A 5758-nucleotide genomic window follows, 5' to 3' on the forward strand; every position below is an offset into this window, starting at 1 on the left:
TTTCGGCCCGGAGTTTGGGAGCAAAACTGGTTGTTTTAACTTCTTGGTGTGGGGTAAGGTCTTAGCTGTTTTTTTTTTTTCAATGGTTTTAATGGTGATCGACTGGTTTGTTTATGTCACTTTTTTTTTTTTTAATCAATTTCTGTCCCCCTTCTGGTCCATGACAAATGTAATCGATTGAAATATCATAAAAAATTGTAGTGTGCTCCAGATGAATTATAACGCGAATTAAATTAACAGTTTTTATAATTTGGAGCTCGTATTATTTTGATTTTAGACTTTTTAATTGTAATATATTTGACTATAAATTTTGAATCTTATTTCAAATAAAGACAATTGAAGATAGTATTGCTCAATTTTAATGATAAAATTGTAAATTTGATAAAATGTGAACTAATTTGATAAAAATAAATGTCAAAAAGATATTTTTTAATTTTTAAAAATTATTTATACTCATTGAAGATAAAATTATATGAAATTGATAAATCTTTTACACATTTATTTATTTTTTTACCAAAATAATTTTTATTATATGTTTAGATGATGATTATGTAATGGGTGGTGTAAACACCCCATTTTTAACCGCCCTTAAGACTTGGGCACTATTGATGGTTTACTTGGTGGAGAAAGGTGTGCAGGGCAAAGGTTCAGTTTCTTCGGCAAGGAGAGAGTCAAATCTTAACTTCATACCCCTTTTGAACCAAAACAATCTTAATCAAAAGATTTTAGACCTTGAAACCCTCTCTTTCAAAATGTTTTGAAACTAAAGTTCCTACGATGTTTCGACGCTCGCATTTCGTTAAATGTTGCACTTTTCGATAAACCGAGTAAGGACGAAGTGGAAATGAATGAAAGAGAGTTGAAATCTTTGAAAAATCTTTCAAAACATCTTGTTTAGGGGTTTGGAGTTGAGGAAAATTGGAGAAGAGGGAAGAAAGCAAGTTGAAGAAGAAGGTGGGTATGAATCGCTAAAGGAGAGAGCCGAGCGGTCCTCGTTAAATCACGCCTATCTGTCTATACACTTGGATTTTAACTATGAGGCCACCGCTGTTGGAAAGCTTACTTCCGGGGTTTCATTTTGCACTCAAAAATCTCCTAAAGCCAAGTCCGGATGGGGGAGATATGGTTGGTTGCAGTAGGGCATTAACCCGGTTGGATCGAAACTGCGCAACTTCACCAAAATAGGCATAACTTTTTGCACAATTGGAATTTTAATGCAAGGCTGGTGCCATTGGAAAGCTAACTTCTGGGGCTTCAATTTGGACACTGGACGACCACTTTTTGGCCTTTCCATCCATTGGCCAACCACTTTTCTTTTCGGGAGACCACTTTTTGTCCTGAAAAATCAGAAAGAGTAGCTGGCCGACCAGAAAAAGTGGCTGGCCAAAAAGTGGTCGGCCGACCAGTAAAAGTAGTCAGCCGACCACTTTAACTGGTCGGCGGCCTTCCTTCATATTCTACAGGTGTTGTGGATGCCAGCTGTGCCAACTGGAGGGCACAGACTGTATTCTCTATACAGGTGTATGGAGGGATTTATCCAAGCTTCTAGCTTCTCCAAGAAGCTTTGGCTTTGGTTTTTCTATAAGAAAGAGCCTTCCTCTCCATTCCACGGGTTCTGAAATTGGCTAAGAGTGATAGATACATCTGCCTCTCTATATTCTTCTCTCCCTCTATATTTTGTGCCTTAAAGAGTGTTATTCCTTCACTTTTGCACTATAACTCCTAGCCACACACCACCATATTTGAGCTGAGATCCTTGGAAGTGGTTTTTGGGTCATAAGAGTTGGTTTTGGGCTGGAGGAATTGCTGTTGTTGCAGTGCTTCAAGGGTAACCCCTTTTCTCCTCTTTAAGCTTTGTTTTTTTGGTTACTCTCCTAGCCATATTTTCATGTTGATTTGAGCTTAAATTTATACTAGAAAAAGTTCTATTTTTCAGTCCTTGTGATGTTTGTTTAAGGCCATTTTTGCATTAGGGGTGGTCTATCTCCTCTTAGGTCTTGTTTGGCCTTGTTTTGTGCCATGCCTTGAGGCCTTTGAATTATTCTTTGCTTGGACTTTTAACCACTGAAATCTAGTGGATTTTTAGTGGTAGGCATGTGGTTTTGAGGCCTCAAATCAGAGGGGGGTGATCCCCTTTCTTCTTGTTTTGTTTGCTTGCATTATTGGCCTATCAAAGGAGCATGTGTTTCTACCATTTTGCGGCTTAGTTCAGACACTTTTTTGTGACTTCTAGGGCCTTCTTTGACTCTTTCCATGGCTAGTTTGGTCACGTTTTGCATGCTTCTTGTATGTGTAGTGTAATCCCATTTGTGGCTCATCAAAGTGGCATGTCTTTCTAGCATGTATTGGTTCTATTTCAGTGGGTTTTCGGCCATCATTTGGCATGCCATAACTCTTTTTTGGGTTGGTTTGATGGCCCCATGCATGCTCCATGCAGTTGTAGTGCATTTCCATGAAATAGCCTAACATACATCATCCTTTGACATGTCATTTTAGCATACTTTTGGTTAGCTCTGAGAAGACTTTGTTCATCTTTTAGCATGCTTAAGGCCTGATTTATGTTGTTTTGGTCATGCATGCCATGCTTTGTATAGCCATAGTGCATTTTAGCTTACTAGCCTTGAGTTTCCAAGCCACTAGCATGCATTGCTTGTGCTATTTGCATGATTTAGCATAATTTGGAATGATATTTCAGAGCTTATATCTTTTCCATATTCTCATGTTTATCACTCCTTCAATGTGTTTGAGAGTTGCACATTTATGCCTTGTTTGTGAGCCATTGCATGAGCCTCATTTTCTTGCCTTTCAAGCCATCATCTCAGTCCATTTTGGTTATTGTTTTGGCCTGCATAAGGTCTGTTTGGGGCTGGTTTGGCTATTTGAGCATTGTCTTGCATGCCTCTAGTGTAATACACTTCACTAGCTTCGATGCTCGAGCCTTTCAACATGCATTACATGGGTTGTTTGCATGATTCTAAGTCATTTTGCATGTCATTTCAGTGCTGGAACATATGCCATTGTACTCCATGTTTCATCATTTCAATGCCTTTGGAGAGTTGTGTTTTATGCCTTGAGCTTGGGCCAATATGCATGCATGTTTGTATAGCATTTTGAGTTTCTATCTTAGCATGTATGGCCACTGATTTGGGCATGACTGAGGTCAGTCCATTTTGGTTTAAGTCCATCGAGTATTGTGTATGCCATATGATTCATTGCGTTGTGTATGCCATGTCCATTCACATTGTGTATACTAGTTGTTGTTCATATTGTTGCATGCTTATGTTGTCTTGCATTGAGTATGCATGCATTAGCATAATTTACATGTCTTTAGCTTTGTTACGTTAATCATGTCACATTGCATTGAGTGGGCCATGTGGTTCTTAACACTGTGTATTGTGCATGCCATTAGCATTGAGTATGCTAAGTTACATTGCATTGCATGTTTGCATGCTTGTCCTTTGCATGTTGTTTGCATGCTTGTTTAGTTGTATTGCATCGAGTTGCATGCTTGAGTCGCATTGGGTATGCTATGCTTGCTTTGCATTTGTGTTTGGAATGGGTGTTAGTCCAAACACGGGAAACGAGGGACGTTTCATACTTGAAGTAATGAAACGTGCCTCAATTCTCGGTCACCGACGCTCTTGATCATACATGATAGAGTTTTAGGCTTTATGTGTTTACTTGTGTATTCATTTCCATATTGAATTGTGCAACTTCGTTTCTCAGCCATCATGCATTGAAATGCGTGATTGATGGCTCGAGGGTCGAGAACCACACTCCCTTGAGCTTATGAAATGATAGGGAGGGTGGTTGTGCACACATATCTTGCAAATACATTGCCATGCCCTTTCTTGCTCTCTGTTGTAGCAAATTGAAGTCTGGCAGCAAAAACTAGTCGGCCGACCAAGTAAAGTGGCTGGCCGACCACTTTTTCTGGTTTTTAGCACAAAAAATGGTCGGCAGGTGGTCTCCAATGCCAATAACTGGTCGGCAGCATCCCTACAGGTTCCCATGATGGAGTTTCAGCCTTCTGGAGCCTTGTGCAGAGTTCTGGGACCAGTTGCAAACAGAGGCAAATCGGGGCATCACGATGGATTTCCGAGCGAGGCGATTCGAGCATGCATGCATCCCTCGTCATGAGGCCATTTCAGTGTTTTGTTAGCTTAGAATGTATATTTGTTTCAATTTTGGTTGTGTAATAATTAATTAGCTAGAATAGTTAGTTAATTAGTCGGTTCTGTATTATTTATTCGGACCCTCCTCCGAGAGGGCAATGTTGTAAATAAGTGTGCGTGTGTGTGATGCATGTCTTCCAACCTCCATTTCTTTCTCCCTTTTATTTACTAGCTTACAATGGTTAGTTTTAGGGTATGTTTCAATTAGCATCCTTATGCTCGCATGTTCGCATTTATTCATCTGTCTTGCATGCACCGGGCTCGGTGCATCATACTAACTGCATTGTATTTCAATTCCTGTTTGAATACATGTTTCAAGTTGCATTTCATATGACATTTTAGAATAGCCAAGCCTATCTTAGTTACATTTTGCATGTGTTGCATTAGGCATTCTTGACATAGCTAGGATCATGCATGATTACTAACTATCTTCTGTTTTGGCTTGGAGTACTCGGTGAGGGTTTATGCTTTAGCATCCTTGCATGTGTGTGAGTGACTGCCATGATAGCATGCTTGCCATGAGGCTAACTGCTTATGTGATATGACTGCCTGAATGCCTGTGGGTGAAGGTTGGATTACTTGAATTGGAATAATTCATTGGTTGCGAGTTTTAAGCCCACTTGAGAGTGGCAAATCACCATGTTTTCTAAGCCCACTTGAGGGTGGCAAAATCTGTATTTTAGCCTACTTGCGAGTAGCAAACTGCTTTAAAAAACAAACATGAGATGTTCCAACTTAGGTGATCCAGTCTATACTTGTATGCTGTGCGCATCACATAGTAATTCTAGGTCAATAACCGGAATAAGAGCACATGTGTTTTCAAAAACAAGATATCATGTTAGTAAAGGCCGATTTTTTATTGGGCGAGCGGGGGTACTCATTGCATAACCTTCCCCTCTCGTACCCAAGTTCCCGAGCCGAGACAACTTTGGTGATGACGGACACATGGCCTTAGGCACAAGTCAGGGTTTCCTAAATTTCCCAAAAATAAAATATTTAAGTGGCGACTCTGTATTTGGCAAAGCAGTCCATGTTTGGCACTTCTTTCTAAAAATCAGTTTTTCAAAACGATTTGCCAGATTTGGACTATTTGGTGATTTATCAATCTCGCATTGCACTTTGCAAGATCAGATTAAGAACCGTGAGATTGAGTCCGAACTGTAGTGAGCCCAATGAACAAAACAGGATTTTCCCAGGACGTTCGGGCGCGTCTACAGGTGGCTATTTTTATTGCGAACAATAATATCCCAAATTCAAGAGACAACATTTCTCTTATAATTAAATCAAAACTTTTTATCATGTATATTTACATTTGAGCCTCTGTCTTGCCACATTCAGATATGGGGTTGGGGTTGGATGATCAATTGGGACCCCAACAGCTCAAGTACATGACGTTCCTGAGAGACTTCTCCGATCGCTGTTGCTTCGCCCTCTCTTCCCTCCTCATCGACGTGCTCGCAACCTTGGCCGGAGACGATGAAGAAAGCTTATTTCGCTGAGAGAAGGATCTGAGATTGGTCTTGGCATGGTGGTGAATTGATCTGATGGTGTAGTTCCATCTGCAGATCCCTTGATCTTTCAAA

This window comes from Camellia sinensis, chromosome 8, assembly GCF_055761805.1.
Source record: "Camellia sinensis isolate YWXY chromosome 8, ASM5576180v1, whole genome shotgun sequence".
NCBI classification, from domain to species: domain Eukaryota; kingdom Viridiplantae; phylum Streptophyta; class Magnoliopsida; order Ericales; family Theaceae; genus Camellia; species Camellia sinensis.